This window comes from Vipera ursinii (genome assembly GCF_947247035.1).
Source record: "Vipera ursinii genome assembly, chromosome: Z".
NCBI lineage: Eukaryota > Metazoa > Chordata > Lepidosauria > Squamata > Viperidae > Vipera > Vipera ursinii.
The window spans coordinates 83395618-83415497 of NC_139517.1; the positions used below are offsets into that span (position 1 = coordinate 83395618).

A 19880-nucleotide genomic window follows, 5' to 3' on the forward strand; every position below is an offset into this window, starting at 1 on the left:
CAGATTGGATACAATTTTAAAAGCAAAAGATTTTTACACTAAGGTCCTGAAAGCAGGCTTACCACTGTCTCCTCGAATCAAAAGAATAGAAGTACAAGAAGATAAACAATTGAGTGAAGGGGCAATGTCATTGCCTCTTGAGGAGATGCGGCAGGCGGAGTCTACGGAGCAGAGTTTGGCATTAAAGAAAGACTCAAAAGAACAGAGGATGACAAGAGCTGCATATAAGCGTATGGAAAAAGAGCAAAAACAAAAGCCTGTAACTGGTCCAGTTACGCAAGATGTGGTTGCCTTAGAGCTTGTAGGGGGAGTACGTCCGAAGAGAGCAATAGCTGATTTTTAGGCTATGTTCCAAAGGCTCATGGTCATCAGAGATGGTGAAGTTCTTGACAAATTCACCACAGAAAAGAAAGAAAGTTTGAAACAACATAAAAATGACGTTGTTTGTTTACAAGAGACATATATTGTATTAAGTTTTTTTTGTATTGGATTAAGATCTGGAATTATGGTGGGAAAGGAATATGAGAGATAGACTTGTTCTTACAGAAAATATATGAAATATTTTTTGTTATAAACATGCATAAGTACCTTGATAGAAAAGGTTTGGGATACTAGTCTTATTTTGAATCCATTGGATAATGGGGTATTATTGTAGATTGTGATGTTAAAGAAAAGGAATATGAGAGATAGACTTGTTCTTACAGAAAACATATGAAAGAATTTTGTTACAAATATGCATAGGTACCTTGATAGAAAAGGTTTGGGATGTTAGTTTTATTTTGAATCTATTGGATAATGGGGTATTATTGTAGATTGTGATGTTAAAGAAGCTAATTTGATGTTGAATATAAAAAGGATAGTTTGTTTATTATAGAAGAATGGGTGTCTAAAGTTTCGAATCTTGCAGATATGTCTAAGATTTTTTGTGTATTTGAAGGATTATTCACAGGAAAGATATATTTCAGTTTGGAGGAGAAGGATAGATTATATTTAGAACAAATATGGGATTAAAAAGTTCCATTTAGCTTATGAGTAGATTTTAGTGGGATATTGTTATTGGTACTTTGATTGTAGTTATGTTAAAGGGGAGTTAAAGCACATTATGAATTTGGTTAATTGTATATTTGCATAATTTCTATTTAGAATATGATTATTATAACTATAATCCTGTATTTAGCTCTGGGAAGTGGGGGGGAAGTGGGTGGTTTTGGGGTGGGGGGGATTTGGGGGTAAAACTTTGTTTTTGTAAAACTTTTCAATAAAAAAAGAATGGGAAAGATTCATAGACCATATTTTAGACCTTACAGATGTATATATATAGAGTTAATTAGCAAGGTCCATTCAAAAAGCCTTGACAAATACTTAAACATACATTTGCCTTGCCTTCCAGCTAATATAAGAGAGAAAGAACCCCGTGGCTCAGGAGGTTAAAACACTGCCTGATATACAATCAGCCCGGGTTCGAATCTCAGATAAAGGGTATGACTAACTGATGAGAACATAAATGAGTTCGAAATGATCATCTTAGCCTCCCAAATTCTTTATTAGCAATTTGAATAATTTGCACAAATAATGAGCTGTCATAAGTTGACTAGTTTCTGTGGATAAGCCCTGAGCCGGGCCAAAACAGGAATGAAAGTGTTAATTAGCAAGGTCCATTCAAAAAGCCTTGACAAATACTTAAACATACATTTGCCTTGCCTTCCAGCTAATATAAGAGAGAAAGAACCCCATGGCTCAGGAGGTTAAAACACTGCCTGATATACAATCAGCCCGGGTTCGAATCTCAGATAAAGGGTATGACTAACTGATGAGAACATAAATGAGTTCGAAATGATCATCTTAGCCTCCCAAATTCTTTATTAGCAATTTGAATAATTTGCACAAATAATGAGCTGTCATAAGTTGACTAGTTCCTGTGGATAAGCCCTGAGCCGGCCCAAAACAGGAATGAAAGAGTTAATTAGCAAGGTCCATTCAAAAAGCCTTGACAAATACTTAAACATACAGTTGCCTTGCCTTCCAGCTAATATAAGAGAGAAAGAACCCCGTGGCTCAGGAGGTTAAAACACTGCCTGATATACAATCAGCCCGGGTTCGAATCTCAGATAAAGGGTATGACTAACTGATGAGAACATAAATGAGTTTGAAATGATCATCTTAGCCTCCCAAATTCTTTATTAGCAATTTGAATAATTTGCACAAATAATGAGCTGTCATAAGTTGACTAGTTTCTGTGGATAAGCCCTGAGCCGGGCCAAAACAGGAATGAAAGTGTTAATTAGCAAGGTCCATTCAAAAAGCCTTGACAAATACTTAAACATACATTTGCCTTGCCTTCCAGCTAATATAAGAGAGAAAGAACCCCATGGCTCAGGAGGTTAAAACACTGCCTGATATACAATCAGCCCGGGTTCGAATCTCAGATAAAGGGTATGACTAACTGATGAGAACATAAATGAGTTCGAAATGATCATCTTAGCCTCCCAAATTCTTTATTAGCAATTTGAATAATTTGCACAAATAATGAGCTGTCATAAGTTGACTAGTTCCTGTGGATAAGCCCTGAGCCGGGCCAAAACAGGAATGAAAGAGTTAATTAGCAAGGTCCATTCAAAAAGCCTTGACAAATACTTAAACATACAGTTGCCTTGCCTTCCAGCTAATATAAGAGAGAAAGAACCCCGTGGCTCAGGAGGTTAAAACACTGCCTGATATACAATCAGCCCGGGTTCGAATCTCAGATAAAGGGTATGACTAACTGATGAGAACATAAAGAGTTCGAAATGATCATCTTAGCCTCCCAAATTCTTTATTAGCAATTTGAATAATTTGCACAAATAATGAGCTGTCATAAGTTGACTAGTTCCTGTGGATAAGCCCTGAGTCGGGCCAAAACAGGAATGAAAGAGTTAATTAGCAAGGTCCATTCAAAAAGCCTTGACAAATACTTAAACATACATTTGCCTTGCCTTCCAGCTAATAAAAGAGAGAAAGAACCCGTGGCTCAGGAAGTTAAAACACTGCCTGATATATATAATCAGCCCAGGTTCGAATCTCAGATAAAGGGTATGACTAACTGATGAGAACATAAAGAGTTCGAAATGATCATCTTAGCCTCCCAAATTCTTTATTAGCAATTTGAATAATTTGCACAAATAATGAGCTGTCATAAGTTGACTAGTTCCTGTGGATAAGCCCTGAGTCGGGCCAAAACAGGAATGAAAGAGTTAATTAGCAAGGTCCATTCAAAAAGCCTTGACAAATACTTAAACATACATTTGCCTTGCCTTCCAGCTAATAAAAGAGAGAAAGAACCCGTGGCTCAGGAAGTTAAAACACTGCCTGATATATATAATCAGCCCAGGTTCGAATCTCAGATAAAGGGTATGACTGATGAGAACATAAAGAGTTCGAAATGATCATCTTAGCCTCCCAAATTCTTTATTAGCAATTTGAATAATTTGCACAAATAATGAGCTGTCATAAGTTGACTAGTTCCTGTGGATAAGCCTTGAGTCGGGCCAAAACAGGAATGAAAGAGTTAATTAGCAAGGTCCATTCAAAAAGCCTTGACAAATACTTAAACATACATTTGCCTTGCCTTCCAGCTAATAAAAGAGAGAAAGAACCTATGGCTCAGGAAGTTAAAACACTGCCTGATATATATAATCAGCCCAGGTTCGAATCTCAGATAAAGGGTATGACTAACTGATGAGAACATAAAGAGTTCGAAATGATCAGCTGGAAGGACCTTGGAGGTATTCTAATCTAATCACTTGCTCAAGCAGGAGACCCTATGCCATTGCAAACAGGTATTTGTCCAGTCTTTTCTTAAAATCCTCCAGTGATGAACCACCTACAGCATCTGAAGCCAAGATGTTCCACTGGTTAATTGTTCTCACTGTTAGGAAGTTTCTCCTTAATTCCAGGTTGCTTCTCTCTTTGATCAGTTTCCAACCATATTTTCTTGTCTTGCTTTCTGGTGCTAAAGAAAGTAAGCTGACCTCCTCATCTTTGAAGCAGGCCCTCTTATACTGGGATACTGCTATCATGTCACCCCTTCTTTTTTCTAGACTAGTCAAACACAAGTCATAGCCAATTCGCATTTTGGTCGGGGCCCCAGTACCTTCGAACGGTGATTCCTCCGATTGCAGCTCGTGGATCTCCTCTCGGGGGGGGATGGCTACGACAGATCGCGGCTATGTGGCCTGTTTTCTTGCAGGCCCGACACGTGGCCGACCGGAACTTGCAGAGGCTGTACACGTGGTTTCCACCACACCCTGCGCACTTCTGCGGGTTGGTAGCATTGCTAGAGGGCCTGGGCTTGTCTGGGTGTCCGCCTCGATGGTCGGGGGTCGACTTCTGCTGGAGGAGGTTGATGCTCTGTCCGCCCTCGTCTGAGGCGACCTGCTGGTGGATGCTGGCTGCCAGGCCGCTGGGGTTGACTTCCTGGACGGCCTGGACCGGCCCCGCAGGCTGCCTCGTGGGCCAGGATGGCATCCTGGGCTTCCTGGAGCGAAACTTCCTCCCTCTCGAACAGGCACTCCTGCAGCCTCGTGTCTTGTAGGCCGCAAACCAGCCTGTCTCATAGCCGTTCCTCCAAATTTGAGAACTTCCAGGCGACAGCGGCTTCTCGTAAGGCGGTGATGAAATCGGCCCCGGACTCGTCGGGCCGCTGGTTCCTCCTCTCGAACTGGGCTCGGGCAGCCAGCTTGGATCTGCGGGGCCGGAAATTGGCATTCAGCTTAGCTACGAGGTCCTGGTACGAGACGGTATCGATGGCCTCTGGAGCGAACAGGTTTGCGGCGACCTTGAGGAGTGCTGGTCCGCCTAGGAAGAGCAGGGCTGCCACTTTTGAGCCGTCTTCCGAGATTTGGTTAAATCTCATGTACAGCTCGACGTGCAACAGGTACCGGGCCCATTTCTCTGGGTGGCAGGTGTCGAACTCGTGGGGTTGCACAGCTCGTGCCATTGTCCCATCGGTCATTGCGGCGTGTGGTTCCGTTGCTAGCATGGCGGCCTGAGCCGGTGTCTCGCAGTGGCCGGTGGCGATGGCTGGCGGTCGCGTTGGGAGGAAGGGAAGATTCCCCTTCATTCAGCGTACGGTGCGCTCCCCAAGTGACTTCAGCTCCTTGTCGGCAGCAAATCCCACCTTTGTCGCCACTGTAATGTTGTGGATCCGAGCAAAGGAAGAGATGCCAGCCGGAGTACGTGTTCAGCTCTTTATTGGGGGGAATAGCGTACTGCCCGAACAAGGGCTACCTGGCCTCCTTAAATACCCAGCCAGGTAGGCGACCAGCCAATGGGGTTGGCCCTAGGTTTCCCGCCGAAACTGGGTTTCCCACCAAAACCGTCCAGGCCAACGCCCCCTGGTGGCTGTTGCTATGCAGATGACTTGGATACATAACACTTATGTTGTACACTCCAGGCATCATCATCTTAGTTGCTCTTCTCTATACTTTTTCCAAAGTCTTAACATCTTTTTTGTAATGTGGTGACCAAAACCTGATGCAAAGCGGTACTAATACTTGATTTTGATTCTCTGCCTTTGTTTATGCAACCAAGGATTGTATTAGCTTTTTTGGTTGCTGCCATATACTGCTGGTTCATGTCCCTCTCACAGTTACTGTTTTTGAGTCAGGTTTCACCTAATCTTTGGGATTTTTTGCCTAAGTGTAAAACCTTGCTTTTCTCTCCATTAAATTTCATTTTGTTGGATACAGCCCATTGTTAAAGTTTTCAAGATCCATTTGGATCCTGAACTTGTCTTCTGTGGTGTTGACTAATACATTTAAATCTTTTTGTCAAAGGCATTTATTATTTGTTTAGGAGTCCTGGTTTAGATATTTGTATTATGTAAGTCCTGGCCAAACATTATTCATCTGGTACCTACTGGTAGGTATTGCTTTATTCAGCTGCTTTTTTGTCATAAAATAAATCCTTCTTTTAAAATTAGGGGAGAGAAAAACGTGGAGGCTAGAAATGATGTGGATTGGCAAGAGAGAAACAGAACACTGTTTCTAATTTCCAAATCATCACATTTCTAATCTAGATTTGGGGTAAGAATATCCTTTACAGTCAGCACACAAACCAAGCAGAATTGGGAAAGAGTAATAATGCATTCTGCCTCTTGTTTAACATTCAATATATTTTCATATTTGCTACCAAGGAACAAAGATACATTTGTCATAGACAGCCAATATACTGTTGGTTTACTTAATGCCAGGAAGGAATTCTACACTTGTCTAGTCACTCAGTTAGAATTTAACATTTACACCAAGATGCAGTACACAAGCTTGCTTGAGGATGATGGCATTGTTTATTCAACACACATGGAAGGTGCCAGATGTGTAAGTGTGTGTGTGTGTGTGTGTAACTATTTGTGTATAAAATTATTACTGTGTATAAAAATATTACTAAATTATGGATTATTCTGCTCCTCTCCTTTCCTTTGCAAGATATCTGTCTATCAGTCTTGAATCAGAAAGGATAGAGTAAAGAAGTGCAAGTGTATTGTTTTGCCAAATATAGTCCAGACTCCAGCTTAAGAAGCAAAGTGTGAACACTGGATTCAAAATAATCACTTGAGAATCTGTTGTGAACTAATTTGCAGTCTGCTGTATAGTCTCTAAATAACTTTGCAAGAGCAGTCAATTATGTTGACACATTGGAGGAATAGACTAGAGATATTACATAGCTCTCTATTTTATGCTTTTCTTTAATGTTTAAGAAAATCTTGCTCCTTATGAATATACTGCTAGAAATAACTGTAATTACATCCTATGATTCAGCTGTTAACTATCCTGGAGCACACTATGCACGTACTTGAACCATTACAGTGAATGTATACCTCCAACCTATGAGTGTCATTTTATTGTTTGTGGATTTTGGCAGAAGCAGTTACTAAAGTATTCAAATCAACTTATTATATAATACTTTTAATCAGCTGTATTATTATAAGAAGTTGCCTTTCAGATGTATTGCTAGGCAAGCACACTTAAATGCATTAATCCAATTTCTAAGTAAAGACAGTAAAGACAGGCACAAACTCTGAATGCAGCCTGCTTTTAGGTATGTATTTGTATTCCTGTTGTTGTTATTTTTTTATTCTGTTTTTCCTTCTGGAGTTCAACACAACATATGTGATTCTTCCTTTTTTATGACAATTACAAGAAAAAAGTTATTGGTTCCAAATCACCAAGGAAATTTTATGACTGAATGAAAATTTAAATCTGAGTCTTTCTGCTCTAAGAAAAAACATTTAACCCATTACATTGCATTTTAAGAAACTTTTTCTCCAGATAGAGAATATGTATCTGGATTTCTTTCCCCACAGTAATTGTATACAAGCCTACTTCATGTGGGAATAAGATTTTACAAAGCTGGATTGCTTCTCTATAAACATGTTTAGTAATATCTCTTCATTATTAGGAAACATAAGTAAAGCTGATGAAACTTTTAAGTATTTTTATTTGCATGAAAACTGTTAATTATTTTTTTCAAGAATATTAAAAGTAAGTCTGACATACTTTAAAAGTGGGTTTTGAGTTCTGAAGACGGAAGTGAGGGAATTTTTCTTTCTCCAGTATGCATGGCAGCGATTTTTTTTTCTTAGATTTTCAATGTAATAAGAAGGAGTGATGGTTCCAAACTGCTTTTGAAGAACTGGGATGTGAAAACAGATGTAGAATGGAAGGGTCAAAAGAATCATAAAATTTGGCTTATTTAAGGCATCGAATACAATCAGGCTTTCCAGTTTCCTCCAATATGCCTTGAACTATTTTGGTAGGGATGCTGGGGAAAATGGTAAATGTCAAAGTCTCCATCAGCAGTTTGTTTTTTTCTGCTCTTGTGACTGTACTGTAGGAATGATTAATGATTGTATTAATCTAGCTTTACTTCCTTTTTTCACAGCCTGCTACTTTTACACTTTCTGCTCAGAAAACAGACCACGTATGTATAGAATAAAGTATGTTTTGAAAGGTTATATATAAGTAATACTCATTAATAATGGATGTCTTTTTATATTTCTGATTGTTCATACCTGAAAATATATGTAATGCCTCCATGTGCAGGTGTGCATCTATATATCCAGAATATGGAAACAAATGAAACTGATAAACCTCTATAATTTTCTAATATAAAAATTAATTTTCCATATGTATACAATTAACAATTCATCTGCTGCTTGTAATGGCTTTTGATCTCTTTACTTAAAGAAAGTCATGCAAAAGAAAATCTTTTATCGTACTTACTGTCTTTAATATTTATTTGTTAGATTTTTATCCTGCCTTTATTACTCTGTTGAAAAATAATATTTTTATACAGTCAGTGTAAGAAAAGCAAGCAGACTGATAACAAAGTATGAGTCTTACTATAAAAAGGGTGGTAGAGAACCAAGCTATTCTAGATGTCAAAACCAAATAAAGACATTATGGCAACAAACTTCTTTTGAAACTCACTGGTGTCAAATTAGGCAAAATGTAGGGAATTAATGTATATTAATTATATTAATAATAATGACTGTTTATTTTGTTGTTAAAATCATATTCTTTCAGATTTAATAACACTGCTTGTTGTTACCATATTTACCGTTCTTTGAGGAATTGCAAGCCTCAGAGTTCCACTTGATTTGTCTCTGTCTGTTGGAATCTTGACAGTTTAATTAAATATATTGTTTCATAGGATTAGAAAGCTGATCTGTAAACTAGATGACTGTAGATAGATATCAATAGCAAAATAGTTTAGAGAAGAAATAATATTGTTGTTAGTATCTGCAGGAGAAATAAATGTCCATTTTACTTGGACTTGTGATATTGTGACACAAGTACAAAATGGCAGAATTTATGATATGATGTAGAGTGTGGTTATGAATAGGATGCCTAGATAAAGAGATCCTCCCAAAGGGCAGATTAGGTAAAAGTTATGAAGAATTTGAATGATTTTAATGTCTGTGTTTTAGCTTGTGCAGTGGAATATAAGCCTTGACAGCAAATATGGATCATGGAGACACTTAGCTAGCCTATTGAACACCTATTAGATCAGACATGTCAAACACAAGGCCCGGGGGCCGGATGCGGCCCGCAAAGTGGTTTCATGTGGCCCACGAAGCCATCCTGGAAACAGTGAGGGAACGGCCCCCACTGCCTTGGCCCTGGCCCAGAGACCCTCCTTCTGCCAGAGACCCTCAGATCTGTCCCACTCCTGCCCAGGCCCCCATAGGCACCCTTGATGCGAACGATGTAGAGCTGGCCATGCCCACCCAGTAGGCCATACGCACTTTAGCCATGCCCACCCAGTAGGCCATGCCCACCCAGGCCACACCCACCCGGCCCCCTGAGGGCAACCGCAATGCTGATGCGGCCCTCAATGAAATTGAGTTTGACACCCCTGTATTAGATAATCCTAAACAAATGCAGGGAAAGCATCCAAACCACACACAGATGGACAATTGTTTTAGGAGAGTAATAGATATGATTCTTTCCTTTATGCAGAACACAATGAAAAAAGGAATAAAACTTAATTTCTCTCAGCAGGTGGCAGCATCTGCTGAATGTCTCTGGACTTGGAAGATAAACTTGGACTGGTCTCTGTATATGTGAACAGGAGACACCCAGTAAATAACAAATCTATAGCCTAGATTAAGAACCTAAAAATCCTGGAAGAATACAATTGCAAGATGTGTCTATACTGCTGTCAAAAACTATATTAATAGGTTAGAAGAATAGTGAAAAATAAATTATTAGAATTTAAGTTCAACTTGGAGAAAAAGTGGTTTTTCTCCTCTAATTCGTACAAGATTTTCCTACATCTCTTTTGTAATTGGAGAATACAGCAGAATGGATATACAAGTAAACAAGAAATTGGCTGGTAAGGGAGGATTCTTTGGGAAGTAAAATGCTGATCCTTATAATCTGGGAGTTCACAAACCTGCTCTTCAAAGTTGTACTCAACAACATAATCCCTGTTGTCCTGATGATGATTACAGGTTTCCCATCCAGATTTTAGAATATTCTGCCTATCTCTATAGTTCCACTTCTGGATCTGTCTTTACTATATATAATATGGAATACTGGTTTTGAAATATTTGATTTCTAATAGCTCTACCTTCAATACGTTTTTCTTCAAATCAGAATTAATGTTATTTATTGACTGATTACAATTATAAAATAAAATTGTATGCCATCTTTTAAAGAAAAACCTTCCAAAGTCATATTACTTTTATGCAGTACTATGAAATATATTAATAAAAGCACAATGTAAAAGCATTGAAGCATTTTGTAATGGCATTTGATATAGTACTAGTACGGTATTTATTTAAGAACCTTAAAATATTTTCAGAGTTCTTTCAAAAGCAAGTAGTTTACATGCTAAGAAGAAGATTCTATAAGCACAGATATGGAGAATGTCTATTAAATAATATGATCCTAGAATCCGGTGTTAAATCTAGAATTCAAGCCTTCACTATATGAAAGAAGAAATATGTTCTTTGTTTATTTATTTATTTATTTGCAATTTTGTGAAGCCAAGTCATCCAGAGTCATCTGAAGTGAGATGGTTAAAAATTTAATAATCAAAATCAGTAATTAAATCACATCTAAGAACGTATACGAACTGTTTGTCCATATAACATATACCTCCCATCACCCTAGCTGGAAATCATGGTCACTATATGCTATATGTGTTTATATGTGGTTGCTGGGTTTTCTTTTTTTAATGATGCATTAAAATCATAGAAACCTGCCCCTTTTTTCAATAGAAAAACAGAATTCTTTATTTGTTGTATAATGCTGATGCAATACACTTTGATGGAACAGAAATGCCTTAGTCACTGGTAAGTATATCAGCTTACCTGCACTTTTTATAGGGCAAATGTTACTCATTTTTGATGCATCCCCATATTTATTTTTTTCCTATCAGAAGTGAGACCAAAAAAATGCCTCTCCTTCTGAACAGAAATTTTGGTGTAGGAGGAGATTGCCCAGGTATTTATAGTATTTAAAGAGATTACCAATGTTTTGAATTGTGCTGAAGCTTTGAATTATGTTGAAAACAAATGAGGAACTGGGATGTTTCTGCCTCTGCATTCAGAAGGAATTACAATGCCTAAAAGTCTAATTTCCATATTCATTGAGCATAACCAGATCTGCTGACCCCAGAAATGGCACAACTGGGGCACTAACCCATCCCAAAGTTGATGACATATTATATGCTTGTTTTAAAATTGTTTTGATTGTATTTTTGCTGCTTTCTACCTTGAAATTCTTGAGATTCTTTGGTAGAAAGACGGGATAAATAAATTAGAACTGCCAACTTACAGATTATAATATAGAGAATATTTTAACATGATTTTATTTTGCTGATAATGAAAATGTTCCCCCTATGATTTAATCAGGAGCAAATAAGCATAAGTGCAATAAATCAACCAATTAAGTAAGAACATCCCTGAATGGCTCAGAATGATTATTCATTGCATTTTAAATTTCTTTCTTTCTCAGTGGTGTGAAGAATAGCAACTAGCAGCCTTGCAAGAAACAATTTTATATAACAGTGTGAGGGAGACTGGCCCGGGATCACCTAGTCAATACTTTGCTGCTGTGGACTACGTCCTCTCTCAATATTTTCCAACCCCCTTAATTGGCCCTCAATTACTTTTGTATTTTTGTATATTATATGTGGAAAGTGTGGTAATATAGTGACTTGGACTTGGAAGCCCACTGGGTGATTTTGGACCAATCAGTTTCTCAGCCTGAAATGTTTCAGTGGTTCTTGTTGGGACAGATCAGTGCTCTTAAACTTTTTTCTCTCAGAACCCCTTCCTAGTTTCAAAAATGATTTCATGGACCCTGAGAGGAACTTTGAAAAAACACTGGGATAGATAATATTAAAGAAGAACCCACCCAACAAATAAACCTGTGCTCTCACTGAAAATGCAAGATATATACTATTTAAAAAACACTTTCCTAATAAGTAAAGTTTATATACAACAGTGTCACTTTTGTAACCAGCCAAGTAATAACTACCTAGTTTGCTTTCAGTTTTTTTGTACTTTGTACTCCAGTTGAGTACAACTGTGAATTTTACTCACAGACAGACAGACAGACAGACAGAAAGAAAAGATTTTATATAGAAAGAAAATGTGATAAAATTGCCTGATTCTTAATATGACAAAGAGTTGGGACAAGTAATTTAAAGGAATGCATGAATTGTTGCCCAATAAGAATATAGTTCTGTTCAGGCCTTTTGCTTTAAGGTTTAATGAACACATGAGAATAGGAGAGCAAGAAGTAGCATGCTAGCTCCACTTAATCTGTTATCTTTCCTGGTAAAGCTGGATGTTTGCAGTGAGATGCCTTTTTCTATCCAAGTAGCTATTGCCCAGATTGAGAACCATGGAGGAACAGTTGCAAAGGAAATTTATCCACTTTCTGCTGTGGGAGTTCACCTTCATCAGAAGGCACTGAAGTTAGCAAAAACATGTATCGCAAAGAGGAGAAATCAGCATATTTCTTCTTGTCCTAGAGCTGAAGGCCTGAAAGAGGTAGATTTCTTTTTAAAATATATTGAAATGTTTTGAATGAATTCTATCCAAAAACTTTTAATCACCTTCTGGGTTTTGCATCAATTGCTGGGTTTTTTCATCACTTTATATATTTCTTTTTTCATCCTTTACTTTTCTTAGGATGCATATACTTCAGATTGTGCATGACTGAATGTGGAAAAAGATGTCTGTTTGTTTACTGTTTGATAGCTGTATCCTTCCTGGCTGGCTAGGAGTGTGGCACATTGCTTGTAAGGTTGCCAGTTTTTTCTGACTGGGTCTCTATGCCTTCAATAGTGGATAGACAGGAATAACTTAATCCAGCAGAATCAAGCACTGCTGCATTGGGAAATAGCTTTCAGGAAGACAATATGACTGTATTAGTCAAAATACACTGTAGTGCAAAGAACAAAAAAGCTTGGGGCAGTTCCTCAAACGTATTACATCATAAATTGTTTGATGAGCAGATTCTTAATTATATCAAACCAAATGTTGGAGCTCTCTAAGATGGGGGATGGGAGAAGAGACTGTTGTTCTGACTATTACCAAAACTGGGACACTGCATTTGTCATGTATCCGTTAAAATAAAAAATAAAAACAAAACACAGTATGGAAGCACTCTCCATTCACCAAAAGGAAGATCGGCAAATTTGTTACTAACTTTAAATATTTAGGTTGCAAACTGCTCCAGCCATGAACTTTTTTTAAAAAAAAATAAAGATGTAAACGACTGAGGAATTAGGTTGGCTGCACGATATCCTACACATCGTAAGACCTCTACGTCGGCATTTCAGCATTCATTCGAGGGGTGTGCGAAAACAGACGCGGAAAGATGCGTAACACAAATCGGCGGAATTGCAAAGAGCTCTCGCGCTGTTCTCTGCCCAAGAACCGGGCGTCCTGCTCCTTTCTGTCACTCACTGGCTGTTCCCGGCCTCCCGCGCTTCCCTCCCTCCTACTCAGCCGGGTTAGTTCAGGACACAGGCCGCTCGTCGCCGTGGGAAGCCCTGGAGTGTCTCCTTGGCGTCTCTCTTGGCCTCTAAGCCCGCGTTCGGCAGGTGAGTCCTGCTCCTCGGCCATCTCCTGTTTTAGGAGCCGTCGGTACCTTCCCTTCCCGTCCTTCTTTCTTTCTGTACAGAGGGGGAGGTTTACTCCGATTTTGGAGAACAAACAAGCGGAAAAGAACAACTCGAGCGGAAAAGGAAAAGATAGTTGGCCACACTGGATGTGGGAGGGGGGAAGCAAAAGGAGGAAGCTTCACAAAACGGAAACGGAGAAGGCCAGCGGATGGATAGCATTGGCGTTTAAATTAAACATAGGCTGTGTAGGAGTTAATTGTCCGATCTGAAGGATTTGCGGGAAGACGCAGGACCATTTCTTGAGGGAAGCGGGGAGGGCGACTTCCCCGCCCCATCTTTTGCACGTGGGTCCCTAAGAGCCTTCCGTTGCGGCGGGCATAAAAGGCGGTGTGGGAGTGTGTTTGTTCATTAAAATAAAAATCAAGACTGTTGAAGGCATAAAATGAAACAACTTGGCATATATAAACAGTGAGGCAGCTTACCCCTCATGACTTCACAGTCGTGTCTTTTTTTTACTGGCAACAATATAGAAATCGTTTGTCGTGCTTCAGGGCTGGTTTTTCAACTTGCCAATTTACTTATTTATATATTTATTTGGAGAATTCAGTGACTGGGCGGCTTACAAAAAATAAAAACCTAGTATTACCAAGAGTAAAAACAATAATCTCCCTGGCGACAGCAATCAATCAAACAACCACTTGATCAGTTCCATCCTATCCTGTCGCGCTAGGGTCCTTAATGGTAAATACAAGCCAGTATTGGAGCTGACTGATCCAGTGCAGTCAGTTTGGTGGACCGAGTGTAAAATGCACTCATTCTCAGCTAATTTCCTTAGAAATTGCACTGTTGTTTTGTGGATCTTATTTCCCTCATGGAAATATTTATAGGCAGTATTAATATTTTACCTTTTTCATCAAATAAAATGGTCTTGCCCCTTTACAGAAGTATTTCAGTCAGGCTTTACATATACTACTGATGGTTTATTGGATAAAACCTGTTTGATCCTTTTCACATGGTATGTTAAGCCATGAATGTCTGAAGATTGTCAGCATAAATTTGCTTACTATCTGCAAACTTGTTAAGCTGATAAATAGGAATCTACTGAAATTCTTGTAAGGTGGCCCATAATATAATGTGCGGAAGATTTTTTTATCCTGGTATACCTATTCATCAAATGTTTGTGATAATTGTTTTTGAATGGAATCTCTGGTCTGTTTTTAACACACTTGGTTTTGTTTAAATATATTTTTAGTTACTTCCCTGCCAGTTATTTCCACCTTCCAGTTTACTGACACTGGCAAATTATGCTTTAGTTAAAAAAATGAGAAAAGAAATACTGGTCTGTCCATTGATTCACTTGTCATTAAGTGTGTGGGTTAGAATCAAGTGCTCGTTCTTCATCAAGTGCTTTGATGATTTTTTTTAAAAAAATTGATATTCCACCATTGTCTTGTTTTTTTATTACATATAAGCCGTGTTCTACTTTGAATCCCACTGTGGGAATTTATGAAGTCACAGGCATATATACTTTCTTTTTTAGATGTAGTTCCATAAAGTTTTTATTTGGATTTCTGGATAAAAAATTTAAAATGTTTAAAATGTTTAAGCAATGAAGGTGTTCTTTGAGAATACATTACTGCCCTATATGAAGAAAAGTCTTGGGTGATCTCTAAAGTAGATTTTGAAAATAAATATTGTTCTGAAGAAAAAATTTTCTTGACTTGAGAAGTTTTGACAGTTCTGTATGGATAAAAAAGAATTATTTCTGCTCTTAACTAAATCTTCGAAATAAAATATTGTTTTGAAAACAAGACCTTTGTCTTGAATAAGTAATATATGAAAATAAAATACTATTTTTGTTGAGAAATAATCTTAATTCCAACTCTAAAGCAAATCTTGAAAGTAAAATACTGTGTTATTTTCAGACTCTTAGGGTTTTTTTAAATACATATAGAAAATTTATGTCAATGGATAAAAAATAGAGTAATGAAGAATCTGTGACTTTAGAGTTCTCTCAAAATCTGTTCTGCTTCCATACGCTCTCTACATGGGGCTGCCCTTGAGGACCACCCGGAAGCTCCAACTGGCACAGAATGCAGCCGCGAGAGTTGTGTTGGGAGTTTCCCGATACTCCCATGTCACACCTCTGCTCCGTGAGCTGCATTGGTTGCCAGTTGTCTTCCGGGTGAGATTCAAGGTACTAGTAATGGTGTTTAAAGCCCTACATGGCAGGGGTCCGGAGTACCTTAGGGAACACCTGCTGCCGGCGTCAACTTCCCTTCGCCCTGTGCGTTCCCACAGAGAGGGACTCCTCAGGGTGCCACCGGTCAGAGAATGTAGATTGGTGGCCCCCAGGGGGAGATCTTTCTCTGTGGGCGCCCCGGAGCTATGGAACCATTTACCGGTTGAGCTCCGGACGGCGCCCGATCTTCGCTCCTTTCGCCGCGATCTGAACACATACCTGTTCGAACAAGCCAGCCTGGCCTGAGGGGGGATTGGTGGGTGTTTTTTTTTACTATCATTTTATTGGGGTTTTTATTAATGTACCAACTGTTTTTATGGGCATGTATTTAATTACCTTTTAATTTTTGTAACTCTGTGTTTTATTCTTGCCCTGTACACCGCCCTGAGTCCTTCGGGAGAAGGGCGGTATAGAAATATTAATAAATTAAATTAAATTAAATTAAATACTGTATTCATCTTCCACCAGCAGTTTCTTCTCTATAGCCTATTTTTATTTTATTTATTTATTTTATTTTAATTCCATTTATATCCCGCCCTTCTCCGAAGACTCAGGGCGGCTTACAAGCTTAGCAGTATTTTTACCTTCTTCCAAAGGAGGAGTATGTCCCATCAGCCGAGGAGTATCTAGTCTCTATCATTTAAATTTACAAGAAAGTTATAAAGAAGCCAAAAAGAAAAATGTGTCAGACCTTGCTAAATGTCCCACTGGTTGCTAAAATGTGTTCCATTGATTGATTGATTGACTTATTTATTTATTGCATTTCAAGACCACCGATCTTTTTCAATTAAAAACTAATTTCATTCATTCATTCATCATATTTCTAGGCTGTTAATAGCTGGAATCAATATCGGCCATTTTATTCTCTATTCTTGATAACACTTCTCTCCCTAGAGTTGGTCATGGCAAACGAGACCATCAGTTCTTCATAATTTATGCATTAATGTATTAAAGGCAAAGATGTACATCCTCCCCAATAGTAGATTTTAATATCTTTAATATGTTCAGGACATGGTTTAATTTCCTATGCTTCCACATAGTTAAATCATATCCCTCCACCACAGGAATTTTCTAAATAAACTGCTGACATTGGCTGTGATTTTGCTAATGACGTATAGCAATGTCAAGAATTCATTTTTCCATTTATTTACTCCAGTGAGTTTTTAATATAACTATTGCTTGTTTAATTCTAGGTTGGTACAGAAAATAATGTGTAATTAATAGAGAGCCATAGACCCTATATACTAGCAGTGTGAAATAAGAGATGAAAACTTCTGCAATAATTATATTTTTTTTGTAATTATAATGTCACAGTTATTCTTTTAAATGTAATATTCTTTGATTTATTTTGTTTTAAAATAGCAAGAATGAAAACCAAAAATATTTATAGTACAGATACATTCTTTAAAAATGGATAAAAAGAGTTTTTAAAAAGTGAAAAAATACAACAGAAAAAAGAAAAAAACCTTAAAATGTTATATTGTTTTAACAGTTAGAATTGTATATATACCTATCTAATCCCAAATACATTCATATAACTATCATTCACCCTAAATCTACTATAACTTGTAAAAATAAATTACATATGTCATTATACTTTCTATACAAAGTCTATGTCTAGGGAAACTGCTCATAGGTGGCAAGTGTCTTCAATGACTGGGGTCATACATTTATCTTTCTTATGTTGCAATACCAGTCTTTTGGGCATAGTAAGGGCATGGAAAATCCATTTTTTTTATTCCATTTATATCCCGCCCTTCTCCGAAGACTCAGGGCGGCTTGCAAGCTTAGCAGTAGCCTTCATTCTATGTATCTGCCTGCTTATTAGGGCTTTCACACACCCCCAAGCGGCATTATTACAAAGTCAGCTTAATTGCCCCCAACAATCTGGGTCCTCATTTTACCTACCTCAGAAGGATGGAAGGCTGAGTAAACCTTGAGCTTGGTGGGACTCGAACCTGCACTAATTGCAGGCAGCTGGTGTTACTTAAGGAGCCATTAACCCACTGCTCCACCAAGGCTCTTTACATTTACATTTTCCAGTTCTCAAATTCCATGTAATAGTATATAATGCAAGAAAATGTTATCCTCTAAATTTTTTAATTTTTATTATGCATTCATATACTGTAATCCATTATTTTCTCTCAACATTTAATAAGACATTGTAAAAATGTGTTTTAAAGAAGTATTATCCTGATTACATCTCCAACAAATGCTTCTATAGACAAATCTTTTCTATTCAGATGTAACGTAATACAATACATTCTAAATATTACTTTTGGTTTATAAATCATAGTTAAAATCCACAGATGCTTTTAGAATTATCTCTAGGCATAGATAAATCTCTAATGTTTTATCCAACTCATATCTTAATATTCATATATTATATTGATTTATAGATCTTAAAGATCGATAAAAATTAATAGATTTTTTTTAGTGTTCAGGGACTTAACAAGTTATTCTAGAATCTCAGGTGTCTCTGAGGTTGAAAACAAAAGTTGTTAAAAATGTTGTAGCTGTAAATATTGCCAAGGGTTTGCATCTAATAGATCAGACATGTCAAACTCACGATGTCACATGACATTGTGTGACGTATCAGAGCTTTTTCTCTATTGCTGGGAATAGGGTGGGCACGGTTTCCTGGTGACGCATCAGTTGGCCCACAGTCAATAGCATCACTTCCATTCAATTTTTCCACATCACTATATTTTACCAATTTTTAAAATTGGATTTCACCATAAAATCAACTTAGCATGGAAAAGGGGATTAAATATTATTTTATTAGGCATTGTATTCCATAACTTTCTGACAATTGTTTCCAGTCACAGTTTTAGGGTATTTTGTTCCTAATACTATTCATCCAACCAAAATTTATATGAATACAGTATGTATATTCCAAAGATGCCCAAATCAGAAAATATACAATTGTTGGTTTCCAGTATTTAATATTTTACAATAAGTAAGGATGTTGATATCGATCTAGATTTGAAAAGTGATTTTTCCTTCAACAATAGATGCATTTTCTATAAAGAAATTCTCAGAATTGAAGAAACTCATAGAAATAAAGAATGTAGTTTTCTGAAAATATTTTATTTATAAGATGAATTAACTATCTGTATGTGTCTCCTTCTGTATTTGGAAGTTTATCATCAATAGTCCAGGAAGGGTTTGCCCTACCCTAAACACTTTTGGTGTATAATCTGGGGTCCTCCTAGAATCCCGGTTCCTGCTTGAAAAGCAAGTGCAATCATGGCTTGAAGTATCTTTGTATAAAATATCCTGTTATTTTACTAAAAGCGTCTTTTATTTTCATAAATATTGAAGTAATACCATGATTTTATAATGTCATCTGAAAATAAAACCAATTTATATTCAACTGAATTATACTTTCCTGTAGATCTCCTCATATTCCCTAATAACAAGCCAAGGATTCCAAGCAGATACTAAAAAGCAGTTCTTTCTTGTATCTTTTTTATGTTTTATGCCAAATATTACTAATGTATGGTCTGTCAACATCTGGCTGAAAAGCCCAACCAAAGCAAAACACCAGAGCCATTGCATTATCTAATGTATACTTTATTGAGTAAATACAAACTGGCAGGGTTAAAGGAAAGCTAGCTCTGAGGAAATGGCAGGAAGCAGTTAATTAAAACAATGGAACTTTCCTTCTCCTCTCTGACAGGTTCAGGTCACATTGTCCAATACATTGTTCAGTAATTATTATGAGAAGAAACTTTAGTTTGCCAAAACAACTCTTCAACAGCTCTGGCTCTCACACTGATAAGGACACCTGTGGATTCAAACTTCTCCCGTCCCTCCCGCACTGTTGGCAAGTTAGAAGCATGTAGAAGTCTTAAAAACCGTAGCTTGGCATTGTCTCTTTCAATACTTATCTTTCTACAGAGACGCAATAAAATACACACAGTAAAATATATTATGTTGATTTCAGTGGGATTTAACCTAGATGCTTTTGTGTAATGTTGCAGACAATACTGTATTAAATTAGCATCTCTGA

The 19880-nt window shown here is 37.5% G+C and overlaps 1 protein-coding gene across 1 annotated transcript in view; it reads left to right on the forward strand.

The window, feature by feature from the left end:
- The first annotated feature begins 13564 nt into the window (after nt 1–13564).
- Nucleotides 13565–19880, forward strand: part of THRB (thyroid hormone receptor beta) — a 224619-nt gene continuing 218303 nt past the window's right edge. Inside the window, exon 1 of the mRNA XM_083376160.1 lies at nt 13565–13602. The gene's annotated coding sequence lies outside the window, so the exon portion shown is untranslated. The remainder of the gene's footprint in view (nt 13603–19880) is intronic.